Raw genomic sequence first — 20760 nt, 5'->3', positions numbered from 1 at the left:
TTTTACAAAGCTGCAGGATTAAAGTGTTTAATATATATATATTGTGCAGATTAAACATGACATAACATGCAAAATCAGTAACAAACATTCATACTTGACATTCATACTATAGTGAATTTTAATTATTGTATGAAAAAGCTGCATAGAGATTCTTTTTGGAACAGTTTGAGTAACAGGTCTAACTAACAGCAGGATTCTTCTCCAGCATCCCTCACTGCTGTTGTGTCGTCATGACCTCCCAAAACCCTTTTATCTCACTACTCTGTTTATTCACTCTCCTCAAGGACCATCTGAACTTCTCGTCATAACAGAGACAGTGACTCAACACACTTTTGAAAGCATTTGCCTAGTAAGGTCTTTCTAACATAACAGCAACACTTAATCTCAAGTTCATGCTGTCCTCCTGGCTGAAACACACACACTGGAAAATTTAAAGGGAAAGTTCACCCAAAAATGAAATTTGCTGTTAATTTACTCACTTTCATGCCATTCAAGATGTAGGTGACTTTTTATTGTTTAGAAAAACAGTAAAACAATATATATTTTTTAGCTGAAAAAAAAATTATGTAAAAAGGTGAGCTAATGAAGACTATTATTCACTTTATATACTTGAGACATGTAAAACATCAATTTCACATTTGTACTGAGTGCTTTAATAATATAATTGTGTATGTTGACGTCATTGTGTGAATTGATTGTTTGAGCCAATTTATTGAAACAAGCTCTAAATAAAAAAGTTGACGGAAATAATCTGACCTGTTCGCTGAGGTTTTGGATTACAGGTAATAATCTTGTAAATAATGTACAGTTTCTTGCACAGACCAATCGTTTCGCTTCATAAGACCTCAACATATTGTATAAGCCACAGGTATTAATTTTGTCTTGACTGTATTTCAGATGTTGGTAGCCACCGACTTGCATTTTGTGAATCACTAAGAACCAAGGTTTCCGGTAATTATTATTATTATTTTAAATTTTTCTACTGAAAAAATTCCCTTACGAAAATTAATCCTGGTTTTATTTTAAAGAGTAGTAGGTTTACAAAGTCACTTTCAAACCAAGCAGCGTTCGTCCAGCGTGGTAAGTTCTCGTGACCAATTCAAATTCGAGGGAAATCTGCGTGGGAACTTTTTTTTACCCTCATGCAACGCTCCCACTCCCACAAAGTAAGTTCTGCTTCCAGTTATATACGTTTTTAGTTACCAGTACAAAAACAGGATGTTTAATGCGCCTTTATATTGCATGCTGGTGCTTTGATATCACGTTATTTTTATTATCATAAATGATTATGTATCGGAAGTCTCGCACATTGACAGAAAATAGACAATGTTGTTTTATTGGTAGTCTCATTTTCTCAAAAGTTGTGCATTGTTGCTTATTCAATTTAAATGTGATTATTTCCATATCTAAGTACAGTCTACAGACAGTGAATGCTGGCATAAAATCACAAGCTTGCCTTCAAAGAGAAAACCTATTTGAAACGGATTCATAAAAGCTTTTCATGGACAATGAACATCCTCCAGATTTAAGGACACAAACGCAAAGCTGAGAAGCACCCAAATGTCTTCTTATTATTCAGGATGCTCTTCTTAGAAATACTGCTCTTTAATTGTCGGCCAAAACATACTAGAACTGCCACTTTCATCTTCTCTATCTGCTTCATTTAGGAGTGTTGGTCACGTTGACAGCAGTTGTTAAGTTACCCATAAGACGTAGTTTCCCAGAAGGTCTCCACATGGTGTGGCACTGAATCACCAGGTTCAGTTTAATGGACTTCCTTCCACGAATTGCTCACCATATACAAAAAAGTCCTCTTTTGCTTCTCTCAGACACAGTGGGATGTGGATCAAGCTTTGTTATGCTCTTTTAGCAAGAGTCCAAGTTTATTAAGCCTTTGGCAGACAGTCATTGGCAAAGCAACTGGAGCTCCTTTATATTAGTTACATGCAAGGATTAAAGTTTAATTTTCCAAAAGACAAATCTAATATCATATTCAGAGCAAACAGGGCTTATAAGAAAAATGAACCTGGGTTTACAAAAACTCTGAACATCAACAGCACAAAACAAGGCATCATATCTGAACTCAATCAAAAACATTGAGTGCAATCAGGTTTTTCAAGAATGTGACACAGATTCACTTCAAGGGCTTGTTTTCCACACTGGTCAAATACAAACCCTCAATACAATTAACCCAAATAAACAGTCACCCTACACCAGAATGCCGCCCTCAGCAGCTTTTGTTGCTGTTCTTGTCTTTGTGATTTATCTAACCACGGCTGATGCAGTGAAGGAAGCGCAAGCTCTTGATCTGTGCTTACGTGAGAGAACCAATGCTGTCTGAAATGAGAATCAAAAACAGATGAGACACACATTCAGATTTCATCTGAGTAATGTATAGAGTAGAAAGACAGAAAGTCAGAGTGCAGAGATTATCAACAGCTGACATACATGCTCTCTAACTGTATGTTAAGGCATCATATGCTCTTGGTTGTTTCAGAAGACAGCATAATTAAAGGCCAAAATCTATAGAAGGAAAGCATGTGAAAAAAAATAAAACCATCTAAGACAGCAGACAAAGCACTAAAAATATGCATTATTAATATACTTACATTTCATTCATTAATGAAAAATAGCACAATTTATTACAATTTAAAAATGTTTTTTAAATATATTCTGTCAAAATATGTAGTAAAAATATGCTAAATTGTAAATATTGCAGCCATTTTTAGTTGTAAATACTTTTGGGACAATATAAATCTATTCAATTTTTTTTTTTTTTTATATATATATATATATACATATTAAATAAATAAAAAATGGCCAAATAATATATGAGGAAAAATTGAAAATATATTTTTACTTTTTTTTTTGATAGCATTATATATTCTTTTCATTCTTATTATTTTCCATTGCACTAGGCAATTTCACTACCATCTGCACTTAATCTAACACTTTAATGCCATTTCTATTGAATTAAAATGTACTTTAAAGTTACACATTTAATTTGAAATTATTATAAAGTGCACATTTTAAAAGTGTTAAGAACCAGTCATAAAAGTGTCTTTTCATGAAAGAAGCTTTTACTTCATTACTACTGTATTATCTGCAAGTACAGTATTTTAACACTTTTAACTTTTGAAGCGCACGTTCAATACAATTAAGCACACTTCTTCTTCTTTTTCTTTTTTTTTAACAAAGATATGTAAGCTGTTTGAAACAGGTCATTAGGTCACTGAGTTCCAGTTTATGTTAGGATGCAACGTTAGATCAGACAGCAAAACTAGTGTTTGGAAAAGAGCCATAAAATCAATTGACAAAACCCAGCACCCAAACAGAGAGCAATGTTGCATCATACTGAAAATGTCATTTAACTGACTCAATCGTGACTACATGGGAGGTTGAGAAGTTTTGTTGAAAACTAGATTTATATGACAATTGCATAAACAAAAGCTGGCGAAATGAAAGGACTAACATAAGAGAAAGAGGCTCGGGTTCAATCGGGGGAGGGAGGCTGCGAGCGTTTGATGCAGGCCAGCCGCACGAAGAAGGAATGCGTCTGCAGGAGAATGAGAGAAAGCAGGGAAATGCAGAGGAGGAGACCGGGTGGAAAGTGGGAGGGAGTTGAGCAGCGTGTGTGTAATGCATGCATGTGTGTGTGGCATGGCTGTTGAATGAGTAGGCCTTGTGTAGCTGCTTCTCTGCCCCAGAGCCTCATGTCAGAGCAGTGTGTGTCTGTGAGTGTGTTTGCACGTGTTTGCTGGAGACAGATCACCAGCCACTGCAACTAACCGGCGGAGAAACTGCACACCGTTGGTATTTCTCAAACTCAGAACAAGCCACCTTTGTACAGAGTTTTCTCCTGTGCGATGAGAGGAATGAGAGTGCGGAGAGCTCTTTGCTTTCTCTCTCAGAGTTTGATTCTGGTGGTCCTCCTGATCCCTCAGCAGGGAAATGCCCACCCACAGTGCCTGGACTACAAGCCTCCGTTCCAGCCTCCGGAGGCCCTGCTCTTCTGCAAGGAGTACGCCAAATTCGGATGCTGTGACTTGAACAGGGATAACCAAATATCCCAGCGCTTCTATCAGATCATGGACTACTTCGACCACACTGGATTCATGGCCTGTGGGAAGTACATCCGCAGCATTCTTTGCCAGGTGAGTCTCAGGTCAAGCTGATTGTTTTCTTTGCTGCTTTAAAAATTATCTGTAGAAATGCACATAGAAGAATTATAATACATTGACGGGGTTGTTGAGTGATATATATTTTGTAGGAATAGTTCACCTTAAAAGTTCATATCTGTCTCAGTTCTCGCTGCTTGTGTTCTTTTTTATTTACTTCACGTAATTTGGATGTGGATGTGTCTTATGTTGTTGTTCCCTGTCTTGTGTTGTACAATATGCAAGGTTACCCAAGAAAGAAAATTCTGTCTTCATTTACACATTATTTATATTTTGAAGAACGTTGGTAACCAAAGAGCTGAAAATGGAAAATATGATATATTATAGAAGTCAATGGCTACCATCAGCTCTTTGGTTACTAGCATTCTTCAAAATATAAACTTTTGTGCTCAACAGAAGAGAGACACTTATACAGGTTTGGAACAACTTGAGTTTACGAGAGTAAATGATGCCAGTTTTCATTTTTTGGGTAAACTGTCCCTTTAACTTTAATTCAAGAAATTCTCTATAGAACTGTATATATAAGAATTGAAACAGCAGAACAGGGTTATTGGATTATATTTATTTATTACTTAATTATAATATTGTTATTAAATTACACAAAATATTAATAATTAAATATTCATAAATATTTTATATTAATTGCATTATTTATTCAGTTTTGTTAATAAATGATGCAGACTGTGTCCCATTCATCAGTGTTTATACAGAGGAAGTTACATCATTTTTGTTTTGGCTATGCTTTTAGAAGGCTGGATGACTTCTGAATTTGTAATAAGCTATTTTTAGATGGCTTTGGTCATTTTAAATGTAAGATATTGCTAGTTATGGTAATTGTGTGTGAATTTTACTCTTCAGTCTTAAAAATAAACCCACTCATGTTCAACGTAAGTCAACATAAACAAGAAATATATATATATATTTGCATACATATGCGGCCATAAATAGTGTAAGTCTGTGGGACTATGGTATAAATAAATTGAACTGTATAACAGTTTCACTGCAATTCATGTTATAATGTTAGAATTAAAGAACAATAAACATAATACATATTACCGTTGCACTTATCTGTACAGTCAATGCAGTTATTTTTAAGCTGTTGTTGGCATCCCATCTAAAACGTGATTTTAGCCAAAAAAAAACAACAATAACGTTACCGCTTTAATATGTCTTGCAATATCCGTGCGTGCAAAGGTTCTGCTTTTTCCAAACCACCAAGCATGAGAGCATGTTCTAGTACACCCCCAAAACAAAATCAGGAGCATAATAGGACCCCTTTAATATTTAGGATCAAAACAGGTCACAGTCTATAAGAAAGAATCATTGAATTATTCACTCAACCAATTCATATGCATTCTCCCTTGATCGAAACAGGTGACCGTGATTGACTTGTTCACTCAGCCAGTTAATTCAACAATTCAGATTCTTTCAGGAACATACTTTAACTCTACTGTGTGTTGCTTGGAGAATGTGACAAACCACAAATATAAATACTGGAAATATTACAATAATGTTTTGTTTATTATGAGTGCACACTGCAGTTATCTCATCTGCTACTTTAAACGCGTGGGCTCTTTAAAGATATTTTGTTTTTAGATTATGATTGGCTGTCAGTGTTTTTAATTGCTGATCAGCTGTAAAAATAAAAAAAAGGTGATTTTAATTATATTGTTTGTTCTATTTTTCAGTGATGTGGAGTTCTTTATTCTCATAGAATTCGAATGAATATTACAATTTTATAGTTATAGTTATAGTTATCACCCTTGTATGATCATTCACAATTAAAACATGTGGCTGTCATCATTCACTCAACCAGTTCATTCAAAACCACTGATTTGTTCTGGATTGAAACAGGTGACTGTCTCATGACTCATTGAATAATTCACTCAGTCAGTTTGTGCAACGATTATGATTCAATCATGAATGTAATGCCACTGCTGTGTGTTGCTTGGAGAAGTTGGCAGACCAAAGATGGAAATATTGTATGTTGTATCTTCTAAAATGTAAGTTGTATAACATCAATTTCTTTCTTAAAATGGTCTAAATATCCGCTTTATTGCAATTCAGAGGCTGCAGATAGTAATCATATTTTCAGGTATGTTTTTTTTCTGTGGTTCTTGAGAAGCAGATATGTAAGAAATGTTTGTTTCATGATGCATTTCCTATTAAAGGGGTTAAAATAACGATCTTTCAACAGGGAAAAGCTGTAAACTCATAATTGCCTAACGAGTGACAGGCACAGACATATAAGCTAATGGGCTTTCAGGCTCAGTAGAGTGGAGCAAATGTGTTGATGGGTGAAACCCTGCAGGGACCATCTGTTGAACTAAATCCATGAGGAGTTTGATAACAACAGAGATTGGGAGCTCCTACAGACTCTCATAATTACAGAAGCATTTAAACAAAATGATACGAGCGGCAAAAACAGAAGAACACAATGACTGTGCAAGAACTTACAATAGGATCAGAAGGAAATCAGCATCTGAAGAAAAGAGAGCATGGGAATTGGTGCTTTTCCCAGCATTGTTCAAAACAAGTAGACACTTGGCATTGTACTTAAAAGTGTTTACTATACTCTTGCACGTGAAACAGTTTAAACGTTCAATACAACTCCAATACAAAATAAGAAAAATAAGTCTTTTATTGGACATGTGAGGGTAATATTCTGACCTATGACCTACAGTTTTTGTATTAAGCCTGAAAACTACAGTGGAATTATGTAGATTCAGAAGTTTCCTTGACACAGACATTCAGTCTAACTCATTTTTGCCCTTTCTGCAAGGTTTTTCTTCAATGCTAACAGGGTATTACATAACCTTGTGTCTTGTTTAGGAAATGCTGGACTCATTTATACCACATAACCTCAGTAGGTCTATATTTTATTTGAATTGCATTCAAACATCATTAGAGAGCCTTGAAACATTATTCATCCACCTTTTGGCCACATTACAGTGCCTGTGATGTGTTACGAGTGAGTTATCCCATCAATCCAAGCCACTTTCAGGTCCATTATTTGTTTAATGTCATTATAGTAATCTCGGATATCTTCCAGTCCCGAGCTGGCGGTATCGTTGCCAAGGCTGGCTCGGTCCTCTGATGGGTGTGGTGTTGTGGTTAAGGCATAATGAGGGCTTGGTTAGTCCAAAATGTCCAAGAGTTACTGTATTTATAGCTGAAACAATCATCACCAGCTGCTGGATTGAATCCTGGGATCCCGGCTGTAGAGTGTGCAGAGTGCCACGTTTGCCAGACTATGAGGAGGAGAGATGCAGAAAGCCTTACACAGCAAATACGTTTCAGATTAATTTGTTATTTGAGATTAACTGAAAGTTTATTGATGATAGGAGCAAGTTATTGTTCATGGGTCAATGACATGACACTTTTTTATGGATCTATAAATTTATGAAAAATGCAGTGCAATAAAAATGCAACTCATACACTATTAAATATGAAGGTTGATTCTGAATGTTGATTTTTATTTATTAGTTATTTATTTTTTGCGATTAATATTAAACCGTTCTTTAAAATAAACATTTTGCTTAGTGTTAAGAACATTTTAATACTCAAAAACACAAATGTTTTTTCACTGTAAAGATTATCTGTCATAGAACCATATATGCAAATAAGGAACCTTAGGAAAAAATATATATATATATTTTTTTTTTTTTTTAATCTTGAAAACATTGTAAACCTGGCATAATATTTATTAGAAAAATGTTTTAAAACTACTTGACTATCATAATAGAACAAAAACACAAAACAGTAAATGCTGTCATATCATATAATTTGAAAATGTATTTTAAAATTCTTTATTAAAGTAATAATTAAGATGTACACTTGTACTCAGCATGTGACAAAAGTTTTTTTTTTTGTTTTTTTTAATTGACCATTTAACATTGCAATTAAGAAATCAAATATAAGTGCATTTCTAAGACCTTGGCACATGCATTTTAAACAAATTTTCAAAGATTTTTCCTTTTTTACATAACTGACATAAAGTCTCATACTCATGCTTAACACTTTATAGTTTATAGTTATCGTCCTCAAAGGCATAGTTCACCCAAAAATGTACATTTGGTCATCATTTTCTCAGTTTCAAATTGTTCCAAACCTGTATGAATTTCTTTCTTCTATTCTTCTATGAAACACAAAATAAGATATTTTGAAGAGTTAATAACAAAACAGTTTCCGTTCCCTCTGACTTTCATAGTTTTTTAGTTTTTTTCAGTGGCTACCAGCAACAATTTCTGTGTTCAGAAGAAACTCATACAGGTTTGGAACATTTTTTTATTTTTGGGTGAATTATCCCTATAAAGTGTAGACATATTTACAATTGTTTGTCAAATTTTTGCAGATGATATGCCCCATTTCAATAAGAATCCATGCAATTGTGAATTTTAATGCACGACGTGGAGGCCAAGAACCACCCGACGCCATGCATTATCCCATTTATACCTTGGTCCTTTGCCAGCATTTAAAGTTAAAGCTGTTAATGATGTTTGCAGCGCAATATTTAACCTGATGGGTAAACATGATGGTTATATTCGTCAGATACAGCTCATTAGCTCCAGCATTCTGCCCGCTTCAAATCAGATTCAGAGATGAAATAGTGCAGTGAGATCACATTTATTTGAATGACTTATAGTCTTTGAATTAATTATCAATTGATTGAGAGAGAGAGAGAGAGAGAGAGAGAGAGAGAGAGGTCAGTTGTGTGTGCATTATCTTTGTCTGTGTCTCTATACAAACAGTGAAGCTGTGTTACTTCAAAAACAGTTTTTATCATCTTTGCTGAGGAATGTAATGTAGAAATCTATTGATAAAAGTCACGGGCAAGCGTTGACAAGCTTGTGTGTGTGTGCAGTACAATCTGCGATCACCTCTCTCTCTCTTTGTGTATGTGTGGGCATCAATTAAAGCAGCGCATTAATATAGAACAGTGATTTTCTTTCCGTGGAGGACATTGAAGATATCGACCTATTCGGAACCATGATAACAGGTCTTCTGTAGGTCTTCTGCTGATTGGATTAGGCTTTGCCCTGGGTTATCGTAAAATTCAGGAAACGGGTACAGCTGTCAAAAGCCTCACTAGGCTGCCCGTTATGATTGAAGCAGTGGGCAGAGTGGTCAGCTCTGAGACTGAGACTATTAACCGCAATATGGAGTCTATCACGGAGAAGCTTTCGAATTTGAAAAGAAAAATTGATGGATTTGGAGACCAGAATGGACAAAGAGAGGTGCCGTTAAAAATGGAATACTCGCACCAAGACTAAACAATCTTATCTTCTTTCGGCTCTCAAAACAGCACAGCTTCAGACAAGGTTGTGTTGGGAAACAACGAAAGAAACAAAGAGCACTGCAGTTGGGACGCTCTCACATTCCTTCCTTCCCCCTTCCACAGACACCTGCGGATTGTTGACTCTGTCTGGGTTCTGATCAAGGTTGTCTCCATAGCAACGTGCTGTGTCGCTATCACATTCTGCGGACTGAGTCAATTTGATTAGTAATCCAGCGTGGCAGCTCCACAGGCACACACTCACACACATACGCACATACACAGATATGCATTCACCTCCTACCCCCGATCCCTCGCCTTCACCGTTTTGTTCCGCCAGCCTGACAATGCGGGTCCGACCGGCGCCACAAATGGCTGCAGGACCCGGATGGCTGCTTGCCAGAACTGGATTACTACCCTGTTGCAGTCGTGTGACTATGTTGTTGATTAACTATGTGCTTTTTGTTGCTGGGGTGTTTTTTCTGTTCTCACACTGTACTCTCATAAGAATATAGTCTGTGAATAATTTTTTTTCTGCCCCCTCTCCTCATGTCATGCTGTATATTTCCTCACTTCAAAACAAATTCCTCGTATGTGTAAACATACTTGGCGAATAAAGCTCATTCTGATTCTGATTAAACTGACTTGGAACTACCTGTGCATTAAATGGTTTTACTGCATACCTGCCAATCAATCAGAATCCAGTATTCAGACAGACCATGGTATAATGCAGTATATCACTACACTAATGACAGTAAGTAATGGAGCTTTAGCCAAACTTTCACTAATGTGATGCACTTTTAATGTGATGAACTTAAAGCTGATTCTTAGACTCAGTGTCTTGAAGCAATCTTGATCTGTCTGGGAAACTGTTAGAAAGGCTTTAGAATTCATATAACACTGTTGTATATGTCCATGCTTTGATTTGTTTGTTTCAGGAATGCTCTCCTTACGCAGCGCATCTGTACGATGCAGAAGACGCAAACACCCCGATGCGAGAGCTTCCCGGCCTCTGTGGAAACTACTGCGAGGGTTTCTGGCTCCACTGCCGTTACACTCTCAGCCTTCTGATCAATAACAATGAAACGTATGCTATCGAAGAAGACCGGAGTAAGTTCTGCAAATATCTTGAGCTGAAAGATCCTGAGTACTGCTACCCAAACGTCCTCTCCAACGCCGAGCTCAACGCCAACCTGGGAGACGTGAAGGCGGATCCACAGGGCTGCATACAGTTGTGCCTGGAGGAAGCGGCGAATGGGCTTCGCAATCCGGTGGCGATGGTACACGCCAATGACGGCACGCACCGCTTCTTCGTGGCGGAGCAGCTGGGTTACGTGTGGACTTACCTGGCCAACGGTTCTCGGATCGACAGGCCCTTCCTGAACCTGACCAGGGCGGTTCTGACCTCACCTTGGGCCGGAGATGAGCGAGGCTTCCTCTGCATCGCCCTGCACCCTCGTTTCACAAAGGTGAAAAAGGCCTATGTGTACTACTCAGTGTCTGTGAAGAAGCAGGAGAAGATTCGCATCAGTGAGTTTCTAGTGTCTGATTCGGATCTGAATATGCTGGATCACTCCTCAGAAAGGTGAGAGACAGATATCAGATATTCACGTTATGTTCCACTCAACTCAAACCTGCGTATTTCATGGTTAAAAAGAGCTGCACAGACCAAAATAAACACACGTGTAGTGTCATTAAATTCTTTTCCACACACTTCTTTTGATTGAAATGTTACAATGTTTTAACCCTCTATGTGGTCAGTTTATTTTTTCTAACTTTATCGGAATGGTACAAAACTTGATAAAGTTTTTGAAACTTGCTATGTGAGGGAAAAAAAATTATAAAAATCATTGACGTAATTCAAAAAGGTTAAATAGTCCTTCAATAAATATAATTTAATATCATAAAATCCCCTAAAAATACAAAATATTAAATAAAAAAATCATCATTTAATTGAAATACAATAATTTAGAGTACTTATTTTATAAATAATTACATTATATTTATAGTAAAGTACAAGTATAATCATATATTATATATTAAGTATATATATATAAATATATACTGCTAAATGACAAAAGTAAAAGTAAGTAAGTATATATATAAAAAAAGTATAATCATAAATGTTATGTGTTTGATATTTTTGGGGATGTTTTGTAACATTTAAGTGAGACACTGACGCTGAAGCAAACCATGGAATAAAATGCCGGGAGGCAAGTCAGCATATTTAGTACAAGTTCAATTTATTTTGAGGTGTAGGCTACTAATTACAATCATTGCAGAAATATAAGTTCTTTAAATTATGGGAAAAAATGAGAAAAATGCAACCCTAATTACTAAACCCCAACCAAGAATTTCATAAGGTTGAAGTGCAGAAAAAAAAAATATTTTATTTTGCAATTTTTATATTTAATATACAGGTGTCAAAAAGAGCCCAGAATCCTGTAGAGTAACTTTATTAACATGTTTGGCAGATGCTTTTGTCCAAAGCTGCAGGAAAGGATACATTATATGATTAATCAGCAGCTCAAAATGAACAGATTCTGAAATAAAAGACTTTCTCTTAAATGTGTGATTTTCGCCCGTTTTTATCAGTTTGTGAAATTGTTAAAGTATTGATGCTTATTTTGGTTCACAGGACACTTCTAGAAGTTGATGAGCCTGCATCAAACCACAATGGAGGTCAACTACTGTTTGGGTTGGATGGATATCTGTACATATTCATAGGAGACGGCGGCAAAGCGGGAGACCCTTTTGGAAAGTTTGGGAATTCTCAAAACAAGTAAGGCATCTTTATTTATCTTTATTTGACACACTTGCCTTTTACAGAATGCACTATTTTTACAGATTTTTTACAGTAAATTCATGACATGATGTCAGTGCAAACGTTCACATTATCATATCTGCTAAGCCTGTTTCCACCATAGAATAAAAAACAAGAAATAACTAAATAAAAAAGTAATCGTGACTTTGTATTTTACCATTTTTTATTTTTCTCTGAATTGCAAGATAAACGTAGAATCTTAGAAAAAAAATTGTGAGATTTAAACTGAAAAAAAAAATGAATTGTGAGTTCAGATGTTTTTCTCTTAGAATTGTAAATATTTATTATTAGAATATTGTAAAAAAAATAATAATTTATTTATTTATTTAGTTGGTTAGTGAAAATGGACTTCCATAATGCATTCCTATTAGTCAAATACACACACACACGCACGCACGCACACAGACACACACACACACACACACACACACACACACACACACACACACACACACACACACATACATACATATATATATATATATATATATATATAATTATATACAGTGCCCTCCAAAAATATTGGAACAGTAAGGCCAATTCCTTTATTTTTGCTGTAGACTGTAAACATTTGGGTTTGACATCAAAAGATGAATATGAGATGAGAGATTAACATTTCAGCTTTTATTTACAGGTATTTTCATCTGGATCTGATACACAACTTAGAAGATAGCACCTTTTCTTGGAACCCACCCATTTTTCATGTTACCAAAAGTATTGGAACATGTGACTGACAGGTGTGTTTTGTTGCCCTGGTGTGTCCTATTAATTGATCATTCAAACAATAAACAGCACCGAATGTCTGCGCTCAGTTTCAGATCCGTGCAGACTGCATTTATAGTTAGTTAGACGTGTAACCAAAATGAAAACCAGAGAGGTGTCTATGGGTGAAAAACCAGCAATTGTGAAGCTGAGAGAAGATGAAAAATCAATCAAACCATTGCACAATCACTGGCAATAGCAAGTACAACCATTTGGAATCTCCTGAGGAAGAAAGAAACCACTGGTGTACTAAGTAACACCTCAAACGGGTAGATCAAGGAAAACATCTGCAGTTGATGACAGAAACATTAAAGAAAGACCCTAAAACACCTGTTAGTGACATCAGCAACAACCTCCAGAGGGCAGGAGTGAAGGCATCACAATCTACTGTTCGCAGAAGACTTCATGAACACAAGTACAGAGGCTACACCAGAAGATGCAAACCACTCATTAGCAAGAAGAATAGGAGACGAGCCTCAAAAATTCTGGGACAAGGTTTTATGGACCAAAGTGATGGAAAGGCTAAAGTTTGGAGAAAGAAAGGATCTGCTCATGATCCCAAACATACAAGCTCATCTGAAACACAGTGTACACAGGTGTACATTATAGTACACATTACACAAGTAATGTAATGGCTTGGGCTTTCATCGCTTCTTCTGGGACAGGCTCATTAATCTCCATTAATGATGTAACACATGATGGCAGCAGCTAAATTAACTCAGAAGTCTACAGAAATATTTTGACTGACAATTTACAGAAAGATGCAACCAAACTGATTGGGAGATCCTTCATCATGCAGCAAGATAATGACCCAAAACATAGTGCCAAAACAACAAAGGAGTTCATCAGGGGCAAGAAGTGGAAGGTTTTAGACTGGCCAAGTCAATCTCCACACTTAAACCCTGTAGAGTATGCATTTTACCTGCTAAAGAAGAGACTGAAGGGAGTAACCCCCAAAACTGAAAGAGGCTGCGGTGAAAGCCTGGAAAAGCATCACAAAAGAAGAATGCTAAAGTTTGGCAATGGGTCACAGGCTTGATGCAGTTATTGAAAGCAAAGGATTTGCAACTAAATATGAAGTCTTTTTCACTTTAATCTATGTTCATCTGTTCCAATACTTTTGGTAACATGAAAAATGGGTGGGTTCAAACAAAAGGTGCTATCTTCTAAGTTGTGTATCAGATCCAGATGAAAATACCTGCAAATAAAAGCTGAAATGTAAATCTCTCATCTCATATTCATCTTTTGATGTGAAACCCAAATGTTTACAGTCTACAGCAAAAATAAAGGAATTGGCCTTACTGTTCCAATACTTTTGGAGGGCACTGTATATGTGTGTGTGTGTGTGTGTGTTTTCTAAAATGAACATTTTGACTGTAAATGGCTAAAAATCTCTTCTTGTATTCTACAATTTAAAATAACGAAGAAAATTCAGCTATTAAGAGGATAATACAATACAAAAAAATCTGTATTTACTCATCCTCATGTGATTCCTATTCCTCATGTTTTTCTTCTGTGGAACAGAATAAAATATATTTTGTTGAATGAATCAGTTGCTCTTTTCCATACTGGTGCAGTCAAGCTTCAAGCAGGATGAGAAAATCATACCAAAACCTACAAAAATACATATTGTATGGTTTCAAAAGACGTGGATGGATCACTTTATTGGTATTTTAATAATGGTGTTTTTGTCTTTGAATTATTCAGGTTCAGATTTTGGCGTTGATTTGCCCCGGTTGAGTAATGCATATTTAGCCAGACAGACACAGCCTCACAATATTAGCCTTGGCTCCCCGTGTGACAGAAGCAGAGCTGGCAGAGCCTGGTGAATATACACTCACAGCGAGCCTTTCATCCTCATAGAGAGAGCTGTCTGACCCACAGCGGTGTTGCAGTCCTGCTGAGAGAAGCACACTATATTGACACTATGTTGAATGTGGAGGTTCAGTCTCACCGCACTGTTAGGTAGTTACTGATGGTCTTCCGTGCAACACGCAGTATGGAAAAGATTAAAACCTTGTATCAACATGATCAGCATCACAGGAACTTTTAATTACACTTTAGCTCATAGCTCATGGCACTCAGTTCCAGTTGCGTTGAATGTCTGTCAATATGTGGTTACTTGCGATGCTTTTATCTCTCAGAACAGAACAGTCTCACAGCCTTGTCAATTTCTTGCCTATTTGCAAAGCCTGCATTGAATATATAATCACAATGCATATGATCAGTATACTAATCATATGAAATTAACACTTTAACTTTGACAAAAGTTGCATACATTTATAGGTGAAACATTTCAGTTTTTATTAATATTTTGAATGTTTTAATTGTCATATTTTTCCTTTTTTTTTTTTTTATAATTTGAATAATATGTATAGTTTTTATTTTCTATCTCAGTTTTAACTGTAGTTATTTTAGTGCAATGAAAATGAAAAAATTTGCCCTGGAATGTAGCTGAAATAAAATAAATTTGTACACAACTGAACTTAATTTTTTTCTACAAAAAATCTAACAGCATTTTTTTCTGATAAAAATTGCAAAAATAAATAAATAAATACTGCAGTGCATTAAATTGTCTTTGCGTTTTGATAAATGCACAAAGCCATATCGCAATTTTGGTTACATTTTTTGTATGCCTAAAAACTGTATTAACCTTGGTCTGAACATAAATGTAACCCTGTGGTGCTAGAAGATCTTTAAGCTTGTAAATCAGCCAAAAACAACAGATAAAAAGAACAAAGCAGAAAATAATAAGATACAGTGAATGAAGTACAGCTCTAAGCCAGGAGTCGCTGCAGCTCTTTTCACAGGAGGGAGGATGAGTGAAGAGGCCCTTCACAGACGGTTCTGACCCATGCCAGGGTCAATATTGACACAGGGCATTGTGGGCTACGTGAGGTTAGAGAGGATGCGGTTGAGTGAGAGAAAGCAACAGCAGAGGGCGCACATGTTTACAGGGCAGCTTAAAACTGTAGTCTTATGAATGCAATCCTAAGAACAAATTCTTATTTTCAGCGCAAATTATTTATTTGTAAAGAAAACCACATCTTCGTGTAAAAACAAACACTGGTGTTTTACAGGTCCACTCTTCTAGGCAAGGTCCTGCGAATCGATGTAGACAACAATGACTATGGCGCCCCCTACAGTATCCCATCTGACAATCCTTTTGTGGGAGAGAAGGATGCAAGGCCAGAGATCTACGCCTATGGTGTGAGGAACATGTGGAGGTGCTCCATCGACAGGGGCGATCCGGTCAGCGGTCAGGGCCGCGGCAGAATGCTCTGTGGGGACGTCGGGCAGAATAAATATGAGGAAGTGGATCTCATCGAAAAAGGAGGGAACTATGGATGGAGGGCAAAGGAGGGCTTCTCTTGTTATGACAAGAAACTCTGCACCAACTCATCACTCAGTGAGCAAGCCTTTCACATTTGGCTCTTTATGTGTAGCATAGGCCAGATTCACAAAGTATTAAAAGCTAAATTAACTACCATTTTCTTCATATTGTCTAATTCAAACAAATAGTTCACTCTAAAATGAGAATTTGCTGAAAAAATATACTCACCTTCAGGCCGTCCTCTACTCAACTTTTTTTGTTTTCACTTTTTCCCAAGATGATATCCTTCCGATTTTTGCTTACCCACATAAAATCGGCAAGTCTGTTACTGGCGGCTACATCTACAGAGGCTGCCAGATGCCCAATCTTAATGGCCTCTACATCTTTGGGGATTTTATGAGTGGGTATGCATGTATTCTCTATTTTATGGACCTTGCTTCTTGAATTATAGACAATATAGAATTTCCAGAGTAAACGATGAGAGCCGCCATTACGAATTCTAACTTCCGATTGGATACTCCATAAAAACCCATTCAAATAGTGCCCATAGCTAACATCTGCAGCTTCGTGTCATCTACACATTAAACTTTAAGGAGTGAGGCACTGACAAAAGAAAGTATGGTATGGAGCCATGTGCTTTTAAAAAAAACATATTAATAGGTTTAGCATTAGATTATCAACCCAGAATATGCGCTAATTTGACTAAAAACACTGGAGACCGGATATGCAAAGCATCCTTCCAGTTAAGAGTCAGGCGTGACTTCTGCGTTCAGGAAAACATCTATAGTGCAGTATAACAAATTATAAACAAGAATGCACTGCAAAAAATAGATTGTTGTTCGATTATTCTAAGAAAATACTATTTCACACGCTGTACTAAAAAATTGTTTCTACACCATTTTTTTTTTGAGTGCATCAACACAAAACTACTGCATTAATGACTGCATTATTTCCATATTCATATATTTACTATGTACTGATTAAATCATGCTCTTCCCATTCTATGCATCCTAGGCGACTGATGTCCCTAAAGGAGAACCCTGAGACTGGAAAGTGGAGCTATAAGGAGATTTGTATGGGCGCTGACAAAACATGCAGTTTCCCCAAACTAATAAACAGCTACTACAAGTACATCATATCATTTGGTGAAGATGAGGCAGGTAACATGAGAGCAGCTCTGTGTTTGACTGCTTCATGTAAAGGTCTTTATGTTGTCCTTCAATGTAACACACTCATCTCTGTCGTCTGTGTTTCAGGTGAGCTTTACTTCCTTGCGACCGGAGCGGCCAGCGCCACAGCCAGAGCCGGAGTCGTGTATAAGATAGTGGATCCCTCCAGGTACACATACAGCATTATGTTAGGAATTAACACTTTTATTCAGCAAGGATGCATTAAATTGATCAAAGACATTTGTAATGTTGCAAAAGATTTCTATTTCAAATAAATGCTGTTCTTTTGAACTTTGTATTCATCTGTGAATCCTGAAAAATAAAATGTATTACAGTTTCGACAAAAATATGAAGCAAGACAACAGTTTTTCTAAATGTTTGTTGAGCAGTAAATCAGTATATTAGAATGATTTCTGAAGATCATGTGACACTGAAGACTGGAGTAATGATGCTGGAAATACAGCTGCGCATCACAGAAATAAATTACATTAGAACATATATTCATGTAGAAAACATTTTAATATTTCACATTTTTACTGTTTTTACTGTATTGTTGAATCCTTGAGTGGTATACCAAAATACTCTCACAATTTACAAAATAAAGTGAGATTTTCTGAAGCAATGTTTAAGGAATAATTTACAGAAAATAACAATCCTGTCATTTATTCAGTCACGTGAGCAATACTAATAGTGATGTTTACCCTGTTATGTACTGTAGGGTGTAAGATATGGTTTTGAACTTTAGATTTCAACAGCTGTGAAATAAACAGTTGGACTTTTTTTCACTATTTAGGAGGGCTCCTCCAAGAAAATGCAACTTCAAGCCCACTCCAGTCAATATAAAGGGCAAACTGATTCATTTCAGTCCTAAAGAAGGTAAGAGAGCAAGTAAATATACCTGTATCCCACTGGAGGAGTGAGTCTTGAGTAGGGCTGTAACTCCGTTTCTCCCCCGAAAAAACAAACTGCATCCACTGTTCACGTAACGCTGGGTTCTTTTGGGAAGCTGAACAAGGTTATTCCCTCACAACCAAAAACACACTTCTTTAGAGATATTCTTCCCGAGCGAGTCCCGTGCCGTGCTGCTGGATGAAGCGCGTTGATAGGCGCGCTCCTTTTCTCACTCTGGTCGATGCGTGCACGGGAGAAATGCCCATATAAGGAGTTCCACCCTCGTTTACATCAGCAAGAGCCACGGTCGGAAAAAAACTCTCCTAAACTTGTACGAAGATTTTTGGCACCGAAATACTCTGTTATATGTCCAAATAGTTTTTTGAAACTTTGTCCATGCTTAGCATGAGAATCCAACTCTTTAACAGTGTAGACAACTCTGAATGCATGAAACAGCATTGTACCCCCCCTTTAAGGGCTCCCTGCATTTTTCGGCCAAAATATAATTTTGATGGCTTAAAAATAAAATATTTAATGTTTGAAAATGAAAAAAACTAAAACAGCCATACATATTTGTGTTATAATTTTGCTGTTGCATATAAAAGGAAACTATCATTATTATCCACCTTATTCCTAAACGCGGAAGTAAGCTATATGGGCGAGACTTTATTAGCCGATAGGGAAATAACAAAGAATAACAATGTGCAGTAAACAGTAAATCTGTTTGCATTACAGACCAGCGTGTTCATAATTAAGATACAACAGTCTTAATTAATAAACACACACCAATTTTCAATATCAAGCAGCAAAACGAGTGCTTTTGTACAGCTAAAAATAGCTGGAAGCAAATAAGACCAGAAGCCAGACACATGAAATTTACTTACAAAATACGGAAGATATTATTTTTCTTATTTTTTTTTTCAGTGATATATTACAATAGTAATATTTCTTATGTAATTGTTTAGTAATTTTATATTATGCATTACTAATATACTATTATATATAACATTAATTATTATTACATCTGATAATAATAATAATAGGATAATAATAATAATTATTATTTGTACAAAATATTATTATTTTATAACCATACTGATATAGAATCACAGAATTTGGGCCAAATTGTGCAGCCCTACAAACAAGCACAGCAGACCTGCAACTGTTTTTTTAATCTCATTTTGAAGGGCAGTCACTATTTTAGTCAGAATTTTCCCCTAAATTGTCTAGCCCTAGTCTTGAGGTACACTTTTTTTTACATTGTCTATTTGTTTCACAGAGTACGTAATTAACAAAAAACCCTCAACAACTGCCATTCCCAAACCAAAACCCACCAAACCCAGCACGACCCCACGGCCACGAGTACCACAAACGACAAGCCGCCGGGTTCCTGCAGTGACCACCGTCCGGCCGTCTACACCACAGCCGCGCGCTCTCCACACGACCCCGCGGCCCAGACCCTCGTCCCTGACCACCCCCAGACCCACGTACTGGATGACGCCACCCAAAACCACTGCAAACACCAGCAGACCGGGCAAACGAGGCCGAGGCAAGCCCAGGAGGAAAGGGGACCGGAGGGGTCGACCTCGAGCCGGGACGGTGAGACTGGTCAGCTCAGACGGACGGAAGGACCACGGCCGAGTGGAGATCTTCGTGCGGGGCGAATGGGGCACGGTCTGCGATGACATGTTTAACACACAGGCTGCGGCGGTGGTCTGCAGGCAGATGGGGTTTCCCGTGGCTCTGCGGGTGGCGAAGAGAGCCGAGCTCGGCGCGGGCGGCGTCGGCGTCAGAATCCTGCTGGACGATGTGGAGTGCGAAGGGACCGAACGAACTCTACTGCACTGCAAACACGCCAAACTGGGCAAAAACAACTGCTCTCACGACGAGGATGTTGGGGTGGTTTGTGGCCATTATGAACATGCAGTGGAGTGAAAGACAGTGAGCAGATGCAGGTTGTGATGATACATGTATACAGACCAAAAATACATCTCACAGACAGAAACAAAATCATTTAAAATGACCCACTATAAAATTATGACGAGCTGGAAATACCCCATATCAAAACCAGAAGCACAATTGTTTAATTTTTGAATGTAGTAAAAATAAATATCAATCTAGACTATATAGATGACCAGAGTTACTGCATTCACAAGAAAAAACGCAGTTCACACCAAGAATGATACCTAAAGATAACGATATTACTGAGGACATGTATGAAATCAACATCCTGTTTCTTAACAGAAAGTCATATTTTGATTTTAAACCCCTTAACATTTTCCTAAGATGACACACAGTTTAAAATTTTGTCAGATTTAAATTATAAT

General features: G+C 37.0%; 1 pseudogene across 1 annotated transcript; it reads left to right on the top strand.

The window, feature by feature from the left end:
- The first annotated feature begins 3550 nt into the window (after positions 1 to 3550).
- Positions 3551 to 20368, top strand: LOC306888246 (HHIP-like protein 1; annotated as a pseudogene). Its single transcript has 10 exons — positions 3551 to 3610; positions 3764 to 4154; positions 10392 to 11038; positions 12092 to 12235; positions 16120 to 16448; positions 16651 to 16777; positions 17388 to 17533; positions 17630 to 17711; positions 18336 to 18418; positions 19713 to 20368. The product of its transcript is annotated as an HHIP-like protein 1 (transcript).
- Positions 20369 to 20760: the final 392 nt, after the last annotated feature.

This window comes from Barbus barbus (genome assembly GCF_936440315.1).
Source record: "Barbus barbus genome assembly, chromosome: 22".
In the NCBI taxonomy this organism is placed as follows: Eukaryota; Metazoa; Chordata; class Actinopteri; order Cypriniformes; family Cyprinidae; genus Barbus; species Barbus barbus.
The sequence above is the reverse complement of the archived record's forward strand: the minus strand, read 5'-3'. Positions and strand labels throughout refer to the sequence as shown.